A 19639-nucleotide genomic window follows, 5' to 3' on the forward strand; every position below is an offset into this window, starting at 1 on the left:
CCCTGGGCTGCTTTTTCCTCTGTATTAAGGCTTAAAAAAATCTGTGGCTGATCTGCATATAGATCTTGTCTCTGTCTCTCAAAGCTTGAGCATGTGCTGCTGACATGAAACACATGAAGCTCCTTCAAGTGCTGATTATGTCTTGGCTGGTTGATAATTGCTGCTTCAGCACTGTTAGCTTGGGGGTGGCTTTTAATGCATACTCCTAACTTGAAAATTTCGCTACAGCAAAAAATGCAAAAGTGTAGATTACAAATCTCCTTCCCAGAACAGTCATTTGATTTTATTTACTGGCATTTAACAATTGAGAAAATTGCTTTATATACTCAAGATATTTTGAACTTTGAGAGATTACTGAATGTACATTCGGTGTGGATTTGTTCACACCACAAAACTAGAAGGATGCCTGTGACCACAGGTCTTATATGCTCGTTTGGGAGTGTTGGATGAAGAATGGCTTTGGAGCATACCCATGTCTTAAGAGAACAGTTATTGTAAGCTATGGAGTAAGTAAGCTTCCTCTCCTCCATGTCCTCAAATAAATACTGTTTAGCGTGAGTAATTAAGACAGGTGTGTGTATCTGCGAGTGATTATTTTTCTTCCATTTGAGTAACCAGCCACTGTAGCATCCCTCTGGAGTACAGAGCTGCTTACAATGTCGACACACGAATTGAAATTTGCTCCAAGTGAAGTTGGAGAAGGAGCCAGGACTTGGGGACAAGAATCAGTTCTTCGTTACAGCCATGTAAAAGTGGCAGTCGTTAGCACATGCTGAGTTTAGGTATAGAAATGTAATTATGCAACGCTGGTCTACTTTCATTTGATCAGCCCTCTCTGCTTCAGTCTCAGCACAACCTGGGTTGCCAGTATTGACGTGAACACTGACCTGCTGCTAGCCCCAAGTCCTTGAGCTGGTAAGCCACTAAGCCTTTTCCAAGTAGTTGAAATGGGGCAAACCAGCCCCATTTACATCATTCTTCTTATCCCGTCTGCATGGCCAGTTCGGCCATTTCTTCGTTCCCTCGGGAGAGCCTGTTTCACATGACCACACTCATCAGCAGGTCTGTCTCCTAGTCTGTTTTATGCCAATAATATTGAGGACTCCCAGAGTCTCATAATGAGATTAGCCTATGAGCTGCTTCATTTAAGTCTCATGCTAATAATTGCTCATCTATGAGTCAAAATAGGAGTAAGCCCATAGCGATACAGTCAGCTCACAAATCAATACGAATAAAGATATAGCACACTGTCGAAATAGTCACGTGGCTAGCTGGCTTTAGATTTGCTTGCAAGAATTAAAGAAAGCATTTATGTTTGTAACAGGATCTCAGCAAACCCTGTCTCAGAGAAAACACTGGGCCTCAAATGTGTGTACAACCCTAATATTAAAGTATAGGGAAACACTTGAGAAACCACTACTATTTCAGTATAAAAATAGAATTTCTTCTCTCTTGTCCTCATCAGATAGTGAGTAAAAGATTGCTGTGCTTGCCCTAGGCAGAGCTATGTTAGATTGCTGCTTCCTAAAATGATACCTGATGTGGCCTTTCTTTTTCACTTTTTCGTTCCACTGAGGTTACCGCTTCTCCAGTTTCTGGACTTTCTTACACTTCTTCACGTGCTGGTTTTCAACCAAGAGGATATTATCAAATGTCTGAAACTTTCATTATTCCAATACAAATGTTTTCAGCCTCTTCAGGTCTAAGGTTCGATTTTTGATATTTGCTTTTATTTGTGAGGGTGGGAAGGCTGTTTAATCCCTTCACCTTCTTTTCATCCAACCTCAGTCTGAAACACTTTTATCCAATAGCTGCGATGGTCAGGAAAACTTTTCAGTTGTTTTAATGCTGTTGTCATCCTCCTATCCTCAGCCACCTAAACTCCCTGCACGTGTTTAAAGAAAGGTGTGTGGGGTTGAAGCCATTTACTTGTATAAATTACTTTTTTAAAAGCATTTTCATCCGATTTTGTTCCTTAGAAACCCTGCTAGTGCTGAGGCTGGGTTACATTGCCTTCTAGATCTGGAGAAGGCAGGGTAGATTTGTACCTTGGAGACTAAACATAGCACGAGCTTCCAGGGGCAGAACCTCCCTTCATCTCATGAAAGCTTGTGAGGTGGACTAACCAGCACATGTGCGCGATGTGAATCTGTCCTGCCTTCTGCTTGGCTTGAGATTACCTGCAAGTAACTGTCTTTCTCCTCCCAGCTCTCAAATATCCTTCAGGGACGGTGACAACTGCCTTGAGGCAGTGTTAGGACATGTCTGCGCTAGGAAAAAGTGCTTTCACACTAAACTGGACAAGAGCCTCAGGAGTCAAACTCACGTAAAACTCACAGAGTTTCCCTTGACCAGCGAATGGCAGAGTTAAGGTTTGTTTGCCCTGCAGTTGTAACACATGTCTTTAATGTACATAGTTTTTTTTTTCCCTTTGTGAAGACAGATTCTTAGCCAGATAATACCACAACTAGTCTTCAGTGGGTCATGCAATATAATGCCTGTGGTTGCTTCCTCAAATGCTTTCTGAAAGGCAGGGCATCAACAAGAGGATGCTATGTTTGCCAATATTAGGAAGATGCTATTGATATAACTAAGCTTTACCTCGAGCTTTTGTAGGAATCCTCCGCGTGGAGTCGGAGGGTGCTGCTTTCGTCAAAACTTGAGTGTCTGTAACTGCATAAGACACAGTGATGCTCGTTATATGGTTTAGGGTGACTCTCATTCCACACTTTTGCACCTTGGGCAAGACTGTCTGTAAAGGGATGCTGCTGATTATCTCCGACAGGCGCACAACAAAAGCGTACCCTCTTCTACTAGAAAAAAGTAGTCTGTAAGCGGTACGGGACCCTCTTCAGTTTGGCTGTGCGTTCGCAGTTGTCGGTGTAGAATGACACTTTGCAGTTTCCAAGTGTTGCTTATGATCCTGGAAAGCTCTTTCTACAGCCTGTCTTGCCTTCATAGACAGCTGTCCAGAACGGGAAAGGAGCTTGCGGCATCTGCGAGAATACCCTCACCGCGAGTACACGTGCATCTTGGCACAGTAAAGGATCTTTCATCTGGAAAAATTAACATTCAGGGATGTGAATTGAAGAGCAGGTTTTACATTTGTTACTGGACTTGGCACTATCGCAGTGAGCACGGTTGCCCATTTTACCGCACCGTGGATGGAGCAGCAGGAGTCAGAAAGCTCCCTAGGACTCCCAGTGTGACTCTTGGCATCCCAGGTGTGTGCCCGCCAGACCTGCTCTGGCAGCGTGGCTCACCATCACACTCAACAAAGCCCTCTGGGTTGTACAATAGTCTAGCGCCTAAGTATCAACTACCTTGTCATAGCAGGATTCAATCATGCTAGGTGGCAGATGGAAAAAGACGTGTGTTTCCTGTCTACCCTGTCACCTCTACATCTGAAGGAGTATCTTGGTCCTTAGCTGGTGGTGTAGATAAAACCTAGCAGTTCAACCGTTTTCCGTGGGTCGGCTTTCTTGTGTAGATGGGGCAATTGAGTCACTTCTGGCAGAAAGGTGCCTGGTAATTTGTTGAAGTTTGCTTTCTGTTTTGTGGTTGGCACCAAATGCCACAACTTTGGTTCGAGTCGTAGTGCGCTGAGCATCAGTGCATTGCCCGTATTTCCCATGAATGTTGCATTTAAATGCTGTCTCTAGAAAACGTTGCCTCGACCTGCAATTCTGTCGTCATTATTTTGAGTCTGACTACCCTCAGGCTGGTCTCTGTAAAGGGACGCTGGCAAGTTTATCGCTGGCAATTTGAGTCTCTCAAGACAAAAATACTAAGTCTTGGCAGCAATGCTGTTGCTTTGGAAAGGAGGGAAGGGAAAAGTGCAGACAGGTGGTCCAGAGGTGACCCCCAGTCCTCCCTCCTTCCCTCTAATCAAAAGGTAATTAATAACACTGCAATATAAAAAGGTAGTGCTTCCTCGTGATATAAAGGAAAGCCCTCTGAATCAAGGTGGAACACTGTCCTGGATCCCTTGTACTAGTGATGGGAGCTACCCTCGGCTTCATTTAGTGCAAATATGTGTGGCCCTCTGGTTCCTGCCAAAATGCAAATTTGACTCCCTTCATTATTTCATCCACCTTCCCCACCCTGCTGTAATTTGAGTTGGAGTTTGCTAAACTAGAAGAGTTGCTTTAACCACCTACAGATTAGTAATTAACCCTCTAAAGTATTCATATACTCATGATGGCAAAATTCTTGATTAATTAATTAATTTATTTTTCTGTAAAGTGCTTAGGCTCGGTTCCAGAAAGCTTGTTACCATGTTTTAAATGACCAGCTGTGGAGCTGGATGGGGGGAGAAGTGCATCGAGCCAGATATCACAAGGAATTGAATGGTTCGTAAAGTTAGATGAAAAGATGGTGACTGAGATTGTGCACCATTTTAACCAGTGTCTGACTGGTTTGTTAAAGCCTTTGCTTACTGAATGCCAAAAGCTGGATGGAGAGCATGGACCCATTGCAGCAGATGTCAGCGGGACTAGTGAAGGAATCTTCTTTGGAGGCATGGGAGTGAAAATCAGTCATTTTACTTGCTGATTTAAAGAAGAAGGAAAAAAAAGGATACTCTGTTAGGCTTTGCAATAAGTCTGCCACCTGCTTTGGATGCTGCCACCCTCTTCAGCCTTGCACTAGTGTAAGAGAGACAAAATAGACAGCTTTTCTCGAGCTCAACCTTGTCTTCCGAATAAGTGATACATTAAACGATTGGCTTTTACACACTGCCAAGTCTTCTGCAACAGCTTTTTATGTCACACTCACAATTGTATGTGTGCATGCTTAAAACAAGATGCACCTCCTTCTGGCAAAAATCAAATGCACGCTCCTGAAAACAGTAACTCAGGTCCCAAAATACATTTCCTCCCCTAGAGCTGCCATGGAGGACTTGTCTCTCTAGATCTAGCAAATGATGCTTTCCTCAGCACAGTGCGGTGAAGTCAGCAGCTGGGCTGGGGTCAGTTATCTAAAATGAATGATAAAAGGTTGGAGACCATTGGGGGTCCCAAGAACAGCGTTGTGGGAGCGTTTGTCGCAGGTGCCATGCTCGTGCGATGAGCCCTGTGCACAGATCCCCCTGCGCACACGCCTGCAGCTCAGGGCGGGATCAGGGTCAGTATGATTTGTAGGCAAGTGCAGAATAATCAATAAATAATCAGATTGACATTCTGGCCCTTGCTTTACATAGATAGCACAGTCCCTTTTTTTTAGTTTCGTCTGCTTTAGCATTGTGTTTAACAAAATACATTGGGATGTCTTTAAATCATTTTTTGCTGTTGAGGTCTATTCATTAGCTCTTAGCTTCCTGAGTCTCGTTTTTGCTTTCATGCAAGCAAGCTACTCGGTAAGACAGCTCAGTGACTTGCATTTCGTTGCGGGTGTATTTGATTGCCCATGTACGTGGCTGTTTGGACCTGGATTTCACCTTTTTGAAGATGCAGTGCAACTTTTGTCTCGGTCAGTGTGTAACTAAGGAATTCCCCCTTTTCTGGGGGCTAATAATAACAGTGAGAGAGTTTTATTCTGCATATTTTACATGTGACTGCATCTTGGTGTGAAACTGTGATTGTAAAATTAGCACTGAGAATAAGACTTACTGTAATTACATGACTCTTAAAAATTAATTTGGAGTCCAACATTTTTGTGAAACGCATAAATGGAGATCTTGGTGTTCCTCCCTCTGGGGGAGAGAGTCCCTTCCTTAGTGATAACCGGGCAGGCTGAAGGCCTCTTTGCAGTTAGTTTTTAAGAACTGGTTTAAATGGAACAGCTTGGACAGAACCAATCTGTGCAAAAAAACAAACAAAAAAGCAGATTGCTGTGAGATTATCTTTGCCTTTAGACATCAATTTTGCTACCCTGACAAGGGGAAGAATGACGCATTTTGCAAATTGTTGTTACTCGTTGTCTAACTTGAGCGTTTTGCAATAGCAGTCACAGTTTCTCATGGACTATTTAGGGGCCAAGTTAGGAGTCCTAGGAAAACTGTTTCCCCACTTCAAGACAACTCGTTTTACGGGTGTAAAACTGATTTCATGCTTTTGTTTCTGCTGGAGCATATGGAGGCACCACCAGAGACAATCAGGGGTGTTTCTATTCATGAGTAGTCAACCAAATGGTGATCTGGGATTTGGAGCCTGCCTGATCTTCTGAATCAACCTGCAAAGAAACGCACTCCATTTTGTGCTGACTTAGGTCTCCATCCAGAGTCCGTGTTGCATTTTTCCACATGGCATCTAAACCCTATCAGTTTCTCTGTGTGCCTCAGCTTTGCAATTTGCTGACCAAAGCAGCAGCCCATGGGCATCCCTGGGTTTCTGGAACCAGAGCTAGGCATGCAAGACTTGAATCGATGAACTTCCAGAGAGCTCCAAGTGTTATTTCCCCTTTCTTTTAAGCTGTGTTTACTCTCTTTCCCCCTTCCAAATACTTTCATTTTAATTTGATTTCTTGGCAATATTTGACAAGCATTCTAGTTAAATACACTGCCCTAAACATTCCTGTTTTAATCGGGTTAGGTACTCTGCACCACCACCGATTTTCAGGAGTATTGTGATTCAGCCCTAAATTCCAAAGGGTTAAATATGACCAATGATCTTGTCCAAGAAAGGCTCCCTGTGAGATCTTATACCGGTCAGTTTTGCAAGTTGTTGGGAATGCAAGGGGCAGGATCTGAACCAGTAACCAGTAGGCACGATCTCTCCCCTCCTAGAGCTAGAAATAAAGGACCTTTGTGCATTATCGCTCATGAGGTTGGCACCCTTGGCATTGAAGCTTATGGGGTTCATGATGGGGAAGTGCCAATGCCAAGAGGGTGAATATGCACAGGTGACCCAAGAGAACAAGTTACCAGCAAGGGACTTTTCTCCTGTCCCTGCTTCCCTTTGCCTAACTCCATGCAGCTGTTAGTGTAGCTGAAGGGAAGGAGTCATATGAAGGTTAAGAGTCCAAAAAATCTGGTTATTTGATGGACAGAAGAAGGTTGTATATGTGTGTATGCAAGCTGTATATTATTTCTATCGTTAGTGTGAAAATCCTGGATTAACTGGGAGTTGACTTCTATATTACAAAATCCTTTTTCTTAGCTGCAGACTTGGATGGGATGTTTAATATTTTATTGTAGCACTTGTAAGAGCAGCTGCTTTCACATGCACACTCAACAGGGTGGGTGGGACAGTTCACTGCTTGATGTCTGAAAGTGAAGCTGAAAGTTGGGATCTTCCCATCTTTTTGCACAGGCAAAATGTCAGAACTTGCCTTATTTGCAAGAACTTGCATTCATGGCGGTGTGACACCAGCACATGTATGGTATCAGGTACTTCACGATATATTCATAAGAAGATTGACAGCCTTTCACCTTTATAGGTCATCATAAGGAAGAATTTCTTTACTGTCCGAGCCCCCAAGGTCTGGAACACCCTGCCATCCGAGGTGGTTCAGGCACCTACATTGAACACCTTCAAGAGCAAATTGGATGCTTATCTTGCTGGGATCCTATGACTCCAGCTGACTTCCTGCCCTTTGGGTGGGGGGCCGACTTGATGATCTTCCGAGGTCCCTTCCAGCCCTGATGTCTATGAAATCTATGAAATCAGTCCAAAATCCATTTTATTAGAGACTAAAGGTCGTTCCCATCTAACAAATGTGGATGTGTAGAGGCCACTGTGACATGAGATGGGATCCTGCCTCCAAGGTTACAAGCCAGCCATTATGCCTTGCACTAAGATGCTTGGGATTAGAGGCTTTTCTCCATTTTGTCCTAGGAGCTTCACAAACAATAAAATAAAACCAAGGGGAGATGGGAGGTGGAGGGGCCACTAGCAAGATGTGCCCCAGAGTCAGAATTGCTTCCCTGCCATTTCATTTTGCCACATTACACACAGCTCTTAACAGCTCCATGTAAGAAGACTTGCACACCAAAAGTGAACAGCTGCCTCGCTTTTCTCCTTTCTTCCAGGATTTGCTCCTTAAGGCATTGTTCATACCTGTCCTGTTGTAATCCAGTTACCTCTGGTCTATACAGAGGACATGAAACTGCACTGCAACACGAGTATTCTCTAGGGAATGGAAACCCTTTCTGGGAGAGACACCCCTTCTTTTCTGAGAATTTTAACAAGAAATCCAATCCTGACTTTTAAACTCCTGAATTAAAAATAGATTTTTCAGATAGGAAGCCAAAAAAATCTTTACCTGCCCAAAATGGAACAAACTGGTTCAATTTACATAAACTACCATGGTGATCACTTACATTATCTTAATGCATTCACAGTAGTTGCACTCTCTCTCCAAAGCGCTCCCACTGGAATTCTGGCTTGAAAGAACATCTCTTTTTTGGGGGGCAGAGGAGGGACTTTTACTTCTTCTTCGTGTGAGTATAGTATATGGGTTAGACTGCAGATCACATCCGAAGTAAGATGGTTAAACTTGATGCCAAGTGTCCCTCTGAGTGCAGGAGAGAGCTCTGAAACGCTCACACAACTGTGAATCATAGCCAAGAAATTCCATCAAAAAGTCATCCAGTCTGAAATCCAAAATTGGGTTAAAAACCCTGGGTAGGCTTACTGTGTCAACTGTCTGTGTGTATTAATTGGCATGTCTGCAGCAACTTTTGGGGAGTCATTTTCAGATGTGCACTGGGACATCTCAGGTGCTCCTGTGTAATAATTGTTAGCTCTTAGTGCATCTGTTTGGAGACTGGAAGTATGATATCCAACTGAGGATTTTTCCCCCTGCTAACCAGGTCCCGTTAGCATTCTGAAAGCTAAGACACCTCTTGTGTAATTTTAATTGTTTAATGGGAAAGCATACATAAGCAGTTTTCCTGAACTGCAGTGCCCCCGTCATGTTTTACTACACTATCTGGTATCATTATTCTTTTCTAGCATCCATAGCCTCTACAAGTTCTGCATTTGAAAAATGCTGCCTTGCCTATTGAGTGTTCTAGGATTTTAAAGATACAACTATGATGTTAACTGCAAATATATATCTTTCCGCATAATGAGTATGAAACCTATGTTTTACCTTCTTAAATCCATGGATGGAGCCTTTGTTCTCTTTGCAAATCCAAGTATTTTTCATTTTGTCGGAAGCAGTAAGCTGGAGATGTCATGTTACATTTTATTCATTTCAACCAACCTGTAAATTATCTCTTTAATGTAGAATTTAAAAATATTTGCAGTTTTTTGTTTCTAAATATCCCGTGTAAATCTTGAGTGGATGGAGCAAACATGATGGCATTAAAACTACAACAAGAACAAGTCAGGTGTTTCTGCTTTCACTGAAATAGTGGTTGCCCTCCTTGTTCATATTATCACTAGACTCCTCTATAGTGTCAGTATTGCTATAGAATTAATGTGATTTTTATTTATGCCTTTTCATATTTGTATTTTTGTTGAGCACTGGGTCCCAACATTTTCAGATATGAGTAAAAAAAAAAGAAAAAAAGAAAACAAGTTCACTTGAGGTTAGCAGCTTCTCTTGATTCTTCCCCCCCCCCCCTTATTTTTCTTCTAAAATCTAAATTCTGAAAAAACTGATGGTGCATAAGCCATGTGCAAAATGTTGTGTGGCAGTTCTGCAGCTTGAGCAGACAATCTGTCCTCCTCAGTTTTTTGGTTAAAAATAAAATAAAACCAAAAATATAGGTACTATTCAGTCCACCTGTCAAACTGCAAGCTAATTTCCATTCTGCTGTACAGTGTTCCTTTCCTAGCTGAAGTAGTACTAAAGATTTACTCCATGTTGTTTAAACAGTATATGTTTGATTCTGATTTTTAACTGCTTCGTGGCTGACCTCTGCAGTTAACACCCACTGGGCATGTCAACACGTGCATTTACACACGACTGAATTTAATGTGGAATAAGCTAATGCACATTAAGTGCTTTTTGGCAGGTGTCTACACATGCGGCAACTTGGCACTAAATCAGTGCCAAGTCCCTGCAGCCTTGCCATGTGTCCCTAATGGCTAGGCAGACCTGGCACTAAAGTCAGTGCTGGGTCAAATCTACATGTGTTAATGCGCTTTAACTAGTGGCGCCTAAATTTAATATCTGTGTTGCAAGTATCAAATTTAGGTGCAGTTAGCCTAAATTCGCTATTTTAACATGCATTTAGGGTGTGCACATGTAGACGCACACCCTTAATTCGCATAAAATTAGGGTAATACACGTAGATACACCCACTAAATTCTACTGTAGTTCTTCTTCAAAAATTAAAAAAAAAGAATTTTAATTAATTGACTTGCAGCATGTTGCTGAGAGGTATCATTCTCATTTTTAGAGCTGAGCAGGTTGGGGGCACCTGAGCCACAAAACAGCTTACAGATTCACCTGAGACTTTGAGGGACCCTTTGTGAAAGCCAGAATCAGATTGTGGACCGCTATGAACCTCTCTGGACACTCCTGTGCCAGCTTTCCCTTGACATTTCGGTGGAAACTTCAGGGTGCCTGTGGATTGGAGTGAGGCTTTCTGTCTGTCCCATGTATTAATTGTGCCATGCAGCAGTGAAGCTGCTAAACTGCTTTATTAGGGTCCTAGCAAGAGGAAACCTAGGTTCACCGTGCCTGCTGGATGGGAGTTTGGTGACAAAAGTCACCAGAGTTGGAGGATCAAGTGAACCAGCAATGTGAATTGGATCCTGGGAAAACCATGCTTCCACGGGGTCGGTGGGTTGGGACTTGGACCTAGTTTGCTCACCTCCCTGTGCAGTTCTCTGATACTCGGGTTGTTTTTGCTTCTTGCAATAAAGACTCAGTGCAGCAGGGTCCGATCTCTTTAAAAGAGAGATGATAATACTGTGTTTCTTCCTGGGATGAACTGTGAGTGGATTTGCACGAAAAGTGAGACTGCATCCACCAGCGCATGCTGTGAAACCCCAAAGACTCTGGGGCATTTCATGCGATGTTTCCTGGTGCTGAGTTGGGCTCTAGTAATGGATAAATGAATTTCTGTTGCCTTGTGACAAATTGTAGCTACCTGTCCTTCATAAATTAACAACTGCTGTTACTATATTTCAAGGCTCTTTCTGTGTCCCTATTGTGTGGTATTGTTTGTAGTTTTTTGAATGCCAAACGATGCTTGTTGCCATCTGAGGCAGATGCTTGGGAAGCAGCATGGGATACTTTCAAATCTTCCAAGGCAGCTGATTTCCCTGTATTTGGTACAGCATTGCTGAAACCTTTGAGAGGCTCGGAAGTGACATGCTAGCAATGATTTTCAATTGGCCACTAATTAGAAAAGCATTGGACTAATTGGATGAGCTATACTTAGTAAGGGTCTGCCTTTTAGATGGTTAGTCAGGTCCCAGAAACAAATAAATGCCTGTCCATATAGACAGGGATTTCTAGCTGTGCTTCCATAGCTGGCTGCTTAAACTGTATGCGTGTTTGTAAGGGTATGCACCCCCCATCCCACGCACACACGCTCCCTCTCCAATTATTAAAGCAATCACTAAGCGCCAAGCTTGGGTTTTCAAGGCTGGGGACCCCTGGGGACAGCTCATTTGCTCATAGACTAATGACGTCTGCGGGTAGGGTCTGTGCAGAAGCGGGCATTTCTTTTCATACCGTCACAGAGAAGCTTTCGAATCCAGGGAGCAGCCGGGACAGAAGAAAATGGGTCTGAAGCTTTTGAGGAGGGAAATGACTCAGAGATCTTGGTGGCTTAGCAAAAATGAGAAGCCGAGCTTCCAAGGAGTTGTCTTGGCATAAGATGTGCATGAATTATCATGCTCCACCTCCAGTCAAATATCGACGTGCTTCGCTTTGGGAACTGATACCAGTGCAGTGCCTGTGAACAGGCTGCTCTGTAGTGCTGTACTCCTGCCTGAATTTGCTGATTTATCGTCTGAGTTTTGTACTGTGTACTTCATGGACTTGAGCTGTGCGTTTATGAGGGGAGGAAGTTTTGATTCAACTCTAATCATTTAGGTGCACATGGTTGCAACCGTTGCCTTTTATTTTCCCTAACTGAAAAATGGGTATTGGTTTGTTATGCTTTATAAACTGTCCTTTTCTTTTATTAGCTGACGGACTCGTACTACGTGAAGGGTGCTATATATATATTTAAAAAAAGACTACCGCAACTGCATTCAGATAGGGCCAAGTGGGTTCTGGAACGAATTGCCTTTACAGAACTTGCTAGGGGATGTTTGCACTGGATTGGGGGGATCCTGTGGCAGTCTTCATATTTAAGGTCTAGGGAGAAAACATTCGTTTTTTGCTGGTTTTACATGGCTAATTCTTTTTTTAAATGGTAGTGGGGGGGGAGTGCAATACAAGACGCTGGTGTCGTCTTTGACCCTTCCCACCTTGCATATCTCCCTGTTCGCTCGCTCCTGATTGACTGACCGGTATTGCCTTCCCATTAGCAGGCTCTACTCAAGTTAGTAGGGAATGCATTAATGTCAGGCCTGCTACTGTTCTGGAAATGCGAGCCCCTCGAAAGGAGCATGAGCTAGCATTTTGTCTTTTCTCCGAGGATGAGGAAGCGTCTGTAAGGAGTCATCCTGTCCACCCCCTCTGTTCTGGTTTGTATGCAATACAGTGGAAACTCCCCCAGCAAGCTGGCCATGGTGCCCAACGTGACTAGTCACAGATAACCTGCATCTGTTTTTGGATGTGATGTCAGGTGAGCCATGCAAGATTACGTTAGCAAATTTTCCTTCTGGTCTTGCAATTGCGTGAACCGTGGCAGGCGGAGAGCTGAGAGAGAGCCTGTCCTTCAGGCTCATCAAGCAACGAAAAGCTGTGCGGTTAAGTCCAGGCTCCCTTCCCTTTTGTTTTGTCCTCAAGAAATTCCTTAAAATCTAAGGAGCTCTTGTTATGGGATGGAAAATTAGCCTATTTTCTACCATGGGCAATGCGGCACCAGCAGAGTCTCCCTCTGCCTGAAGAAGGGCATTTGTGCCTGAAAGCTTGCGAAGAACAATTTTTTCCAACTGTTTAGTTGGTCTAATAAAAGATATCACGTCGACCCAAGGAACTTTTTCTGCCAAGGAACTCTTGTGTCATTTTCAGCCCTTTTCATGTCACAGGCCTCAGTGGACTCAAGTGCCTGGGAGCCCACTGGGCAAGTATTGCTGTGCTAGCTGCCTCTTTCTTACTTGTCTTGGCTATTAAAACACTGGTCTTGTATGTCCACTGGCTCACTGGGTACAAGAAAAACTAAAAGCAGCTGGAAACCTTGAAATCATTTATTGCCTTTTTTGTGGTGCCCGTGCCTTTAACAAGTGTGGTGGTGGTTGGAGGGATGTGCTGTGGGCCCTTTCTGAAGACAAAACGAGACTCCTTTAAAAAAGGGAGCCCCTATCATCTAATACCAATCTTCTCACCCTTACCCCTCTCTGAATTGCCATGCTGGATTAGCCAAAGGGAGGGCAAGCGGCTGGATTGTGACACAGCTGCAGAACGTCTCCACAACAGCTCCCATTGTGCTGGTCGTCGCTGGTGTGTCTTTCATGTGCTGGCTTTTGCACCTCGGGGAAACGGCTGGTCAGAAACCAGGACCGCTTCCAACTGCAACAGGTGTTTGGATGGAGCAGAATTGTCGAAAACATTTGGGCTGCGTGCTGGAATGTTAACTGAACGGCGCACTGCAATTTCTGCAGTACGTGGCAAGAAATAAAGCGGCGTCTAAATCTATATAAGAACTTTTGACTATCGATCTGAGCATAATATCGACGTTGCATCTGCGCTCAAAAAAACAAGATGTGTAATTTCCACTTTTAGAAACTGTAATGTGGGAATGGGTTGGATATTTTTGCTTCCCTGTTCTGTAACACTTGGATCGAGATGGCCGAACCTGAGAATCGCTGCCCGCTTTATGACCATCTCTTATTGCTTGCAGTTAGCTGTATGCAGAGAGGTTAACGCTTCACCACTAGAATTAGAAAGATAAAAGCCGATAAACATGCTTTTGGGTCCTTTGTTTCAAGCATGCAGTAGCCAGCCCTGGGCATGTCTACATGTGCATGATGAATACGCTGTAATTACAGCACATAAAGTTTAGTATCTGTAATAACAGGTTCTAACTGCACTGTAATTGGTGCCGGTGCATGCCTCGTACGTGACATTAATGCGCAGTGGACTAATTCTGCTGCGCACTAGCGCATTAGCACCGCTTTCACTGTGACGTGCTAATGCACAGTAGAATTGGTCTACTGTACTTGTAGCATCTTGTGTAGATGCACATACTTTCTCATCAGCTTACAGGAATGAAAATAATGACTCAGAATAATAGCTTTCAGGGGAAAAACTTATATATTTTTGGTGGGGTCTCATCAAAAAAACATTTACAGTACACCTCATCCAGCATGCACTAAAATACCTTTCCTTCCTTCCAGGTTCCTTTTTGCAGTCATACTTGCCAGCCAGGACTGCCGGAGAAGACTCCCTTTGGAACCCATGAACTTCTCTGACAGGTAAGAGGTTTTTTTATTGTACAGCGAGTTTTCCGCAAGCACCTCTCAAATATTGTCCGCTTCACAGGGGTGTTAAATTCTGTGCGTCTCAGTTCCCCATTAGACAAAAAAAAGTTTAAGCAACTTGTCCCAGGTGACAAAAGGATGCAGAACTAAGCGCTGGATCAGGCTCTTCCCAGTCCAATGCCATGACCATATGGATATCCTATCTCTCTAGCTGTCCTCTCTCCATGGTACAGGAATATCTCTTTTGGACAAACTGAAGTTTCAGTGGTTTGTCCTTTTCTGCTTCTTCCACTTGGACAAACTGCTGCAGTTGCATGGCATATTCTTGTATTAGTAGCATGAGAAACGGGAAAACAGGCACCTAAACCTCCCAGCCCCAGTCTTGATGCATTTTGCTCAGAATAACTGATGTAGGATGAAAGAACACGCAGTAGGACTTCTGGGTTCTTAGCTGTACCGGTGACTTGGCTCTGTAGCTCTGAGCGAGTCATTGAAACATTTTGATTTGTTATTCTCCATGCATTAGGAGCATTCCCCTACTTTTATTTTGTTCATATTAAATTATTTGAGGTTATAAAGCCCTGTTCAGCAATTACTCTTCTTTGTGCAGGAGTTCGGGTTCGAAATGGAGACGTTGTCTTTAAGATTTGTCCATTTTGACGCTTGTTCCCCAATCTGGTTTTGCCGTGTCTAAGATGTTGGTGATTCTGGTTATGAAATCTGGGACTCTGATTTACTGTGAACTACTTCATGCTGTTGGAGTTAGCAACAGGGCCTGTTTTTGTTAGAGAATGTAATCCTCGGCTCTCAGTTACCAGGGCAAACCTTAGCCACTCAGGCTATTGCTAGGTTAAAATGGCTGAGACCTGTCATCTTAAGAAAATAAGTTTCAGGGATTTTTTTTCACACACCTGACTGCAGGTGCATTACAGATCGTTCTGTTCCCAGTTCAACCAAGCACATGCCAGATGCTGTCATCTGTAAAATAAAGATCATTCTCATATTTCTAGTGACTTTAGCTTTGTACCAAAGCCAATTTTAAAGCCAGTGTGATGGTACAAGCAAGCTAACAATCCACATGATGTGATTTCCCCCTGCTGCCTTGAGCTGCCAAATCCTGGAGGAATCTCCCATGAAGGCAGCCCTTTTCCCGGGTGTCTGCACGTCCTCTCCTTTCTGTCTTCATGTGCATCTCCTACAAGGTCTTAAATACACAAACTTTATAATATATAGTGGCCTTTCAGTGAATCCTAAATATGTTACCTACCACAGAGTCCTCGGTGATACTAATGCCATATGCTTGAGTCAGGCAGAATTCACATACGCAGAGAAATCTGCTCCACCAACAGGTTCATTCCCATATTCTCATATTCTAAACTACAGCATGCTAGCACGTTGATATTGTAGTAATACTTTGACTCCACTTTTGCCTTGGCACTTTTGCTATATTTGCCTACTCCTGCAAGAGTCTGTTGAGATGCTAATTGCTTTGATCTCCCATAAAGTGAATGGATGGACATAATGCTCTGTCTTGATAGTGTGCTTCTCCAATAGGGAAGTGTGAGTTTAAAATTGTAGGAAAACATTTGACACTCTTTTTTTTGACATAGACCTTTTCAAAGCACAACATTTTTAGCGTAAATTTCTTAAAGAAGCAAAAACCCAGCTGTTCAGAAAACCGTAATGTTTGTAACCTGTTCTCCTTGGTCATTAAAAGATACTGGTAGGGAATTCCTCATCTTCAGCTTGTGAAAGAGAAAAAGGGTAATCCATTGACACAAATTGGGCAATGTAATCTCTCTCTTACAGTACCTGCTATAGTACAGATTTAGTTTTGATGCCTTCGCTTTTTATCCTCTGCATCCCCCCTTGTAAAATTTGGTTGAATGTGAAGATATCCACAAGATGGTTGGGGGTGAAGTCTTCTTTGATAAAGTTGCTTTCTGCACACTCCTGTTTCCAGCTTCCCGTGCTGTATGATTTTTAACTACAGATATAAAATTCTCCTGGGCATCGTGTATAGAGCGGTGGGCTTGTCCTTGGTGCTTTTACCAAACAGAGAAACAGTATGGGGGTGGAGATGTCCATGACGTGAAAATCATAGGTATGAATCGCTGTCTCAGCGTAGGAAAACCCCCGGCTCATTGCGATCCAAACCAAAGAGTCCGTGTGAGCATGCCAGAGCCTTTTGAGTGTGTGTTTAAAAATGATTGAGTGTTGATAAGATGTCTCTTCAAAACGTCTTGGAGAAATGCCTCTTAATGATGCGAGTTGAAAACTGGATAGCTGGAATATCAAGGCACTTCCTAAAGTTAACATACAGTTTAGCGGGTATCGGATGGATTCTTCAATTGAAATGCAAAAAAATTGCTTTGTCTGATACAGATGCTAAAAACAGAAGAAATCTAGTTTTCTGTTAGCATAATTCCATACCTAGATGCTTGGTAGAGTATAACTGCTTCTCCCGGACGTGAAACCAAACTGTGTTTTCAATATACTATTTCAGTTTTGGGGAGGACGTGCCAGTGCAATATGGAGAACAGAATGGGAATGTGGGTTGTGGTATTGTGAATTCTTCAGGGGTTTCAGCTATATAAGTTTCATTACCACTAGTGGATAGAAATTATACAGCTGAAGATCTGATCTTGATTTGAGAAGATACTACTTAGTGTGTCTGAGAACTTTTATTGTTTTTTGGGAGGGTTTTTGGGGTTTGTTTTACTTGTTTAAATCATCTGCTGAATTGCTTCATATCTGGGCGCACAGTGCTTATTAACAGCCTGCGTCATGTTGCCTAATCACTATGATGAAACTCTAAAACCAGTTCTGAAAATAGAGAAAAGCAAGGTATGGAATGGCTGGATTATCATAGATGCTTGCTCCAAAAATAAAGCAGCGAGGTTACTGTCATGAAGCTTTGGTCTGAATTCTGCCCTAAAAAGCATGCAACCCTGCAGCACGCTTTCCTTTCGCTAATTTGCCAGGCCGGCGTCGCTGCAATGCTCTTTGCCATTATCAAAACCGAATTGCTACCTGCGGGTTTCCTACTTTGCTACCAAACTGGTGGCAACTTTTCTTCTCTTCCCTTTTTTAATGCATCAAATGTGCATGGCAACTTCCTGAGTTGTTTTATTTGGGGGGTTTTGTTTTGTTGTTTTTTTTTTACTTGTAAGTACTTTAATGAGCCTAAACCAGCTCATTTAGCCTGCCCTGAAAACTATCACAATTCCTAGTGCAAAAGGTGCAGCAATTCCCTCAGCAGATGGTGTGCTCACATTGGGCTCAGGCATGCTGGGAGCACGGGGCACAAAGGGTTAAGGTCTGCCATTTTGTTATGTAACACCCTTAATGGACATATCAGTGAATGGCACCAAAATGGCAGGGCTTAACCCTTTGTGCACTGCATGCCTCACACTCAGCTGCATGCTGCTGGCAACTCAGGCTTGCTCTTCCCCACTAACCATGCATTGATTATTATTGGTATTAGGATTACTCTTATTTTAATTAAGAGGAGCAAATGGCCTGCTCCCCGGTGCTTTGGCTTTTGTCACTCCCATGCAAGAACAACTTCACTTGTTTAATTCTTTGTGGTTTTTGAGTTTTTCGAGGTGGCCATTCTCATCCTTATGGCATAGGGCTGAGCAGCTGGTCTTTAGCTGCTACTTTTTTTCTTGCTCCTGAGCTGATAAAATAAGGGACTGGGTTTCATTTACCTGACTGCATCCACACACTGCTGTTTTCTACACTCTGAATGACCAGTATGCTGTTCCTGGCCATGACGGACTGAGAGATTTAAAAAAAAAAAATCCTAATCTGAGTTTTTTTTAATGGTTCTTAAATGTATTTTAAATTAAAAAATAAGCCAAGTCATCCTGTGGTCAGCAGTTTGGCTTTGGGCTTTTTTTTTTTTCTTTTTTAACCAAGTCTGAAAATTAGCTTAATGTGGTTCTGTTCTTTTCTTTTTTTGACATTGCTGTTCATTTGCTCTGGAAATTAAAAAAAAAAATAGTGGTCGATGTATAACAAGAGGTTAAATCAGGGTGAAACTCTGCCTTGCTGCTGTTGTGATTTTCCTAGGTAACGTGTGTGTTGGGGGAGGGGATCCTACTCTCTTTGGTAAATTTTGGTCTTGTAGGATGCACTCCAGAGGACGAGCTTGCTGGCTTTGAGTCCGGGGTCTTGCCAGATTTGGGTCTGGGGTCTATGACAAAATGAAAAGTCCATTCATTCATTTTCATCAATGACTAGTCCCTTTTAGGAACCACTAAGCCCATGTAGTCACCATTGAACACTTGCATTTGGGAATGGAAACCTGCGCACACCTTGACCTTGCTTCTTTTTTCCTGCTTCCCCCTGCCCCTGCCTCCATGAAACGTTTCCAGGGATGGGGCCTGTGCACAGATGGGAAACTTTCTTTTATTGACTGTCAAAAAGAGTAAATTCCACACAACTTGGCTTTTACTACATGCATGTTTTAAAAACCAGCCTGACCTCCTTCAGATCAAGATCAGGACGTTGTTCTCATTTGAGAAGTTGTAGAGTCTGCGTTGCCAGGATCTGGCTATCTTAAGGTTTTATCATTTTTCCCCCAGGAATTGTTTTTCCCTTTTATATAACTGGGTAAGTTGGGGCATTTTATAAAGGCAACACTTACGTATTGGCAGGAGAGACTGTCCTGTGGATAATGTGATGGTACAGCTTGTGGATTTGCGAATTATTACGTGTTTCAGAGATGTGCCTCCAGCTGCAGGAATCCAGTGGTGCAGGGCTGGCCTCTGCACTAAATGAGGGCTGGAGAAAAGGCTGGAAGGTGTCGCACCTGCAACAGCACAAAGAGATCCTTAAAAATGCCAACGTGTTTTAGATCATGGGTGTGTGTAGTATCTACATTTATGACACACTTTTCAAATCATCAGTCGCTGGTGTCATGTTGGTACACAATGATTATGATATATGTACAATTTCAAGTCCTCTGAGATCCTGCATTGAGCAGCTCACTTGTCTAGCCATTTTACTGGCATGCAGGAGTGAAGTAAAGCAGCAGTGTGTTCGGATAAATACTTCTAAAAACAATATGTCATGGCAACTTTGCAAGCTGTTCTCAAGGCATGTATTGTGAACCCGACTTCCTTCGGTGTCCTTCCCTCTGCTCGTTTTAGTCTTGACTTCTTGCTCCAATGCGCTGAGCAACGCTTGGGTCA

At 43.0% G+C, this 19639-nt stretch overlaps 1 protein-coding gene across 7 annotated transcripts in view; it reads left to right on the top strand.

Moving 5' to 3' along the window:
- The window catches only part of GATAD2A (GATA zinc finger domain containing 2A), an 84627-nt gene that overhangs the window by 26389 nt on the left and 38599 nt on the right, over nucleotides 1-19639 (top strand). For all 7 annotated transcript variants that reach the window (XM_090026760.1, XM_090026759.1, XM_090026756.1 and 4 more), the window contains exon 2: nucleotides 14355-14432. The gene's annotated coding sequence lies outside the window, so the exon portion shown is untranslated. The remainder of the gene's footprint in view (nucleotides 1-14354; nucleotides 14433-19639) is intronic.

This window comes from Crocodylus siamensis, chromosome 14, assembly GCF_052110815.1.
Source record: "Crocodylus siamensis isolate JL-2025a chromosome 14, ASM5211081v1, whole genome shotgun sequence".
NCBI lineage: Eukaryota > Metazoa > Chordata > Crocodylia > Crocodylidae > Crocodylus > Crocodylus siamensis.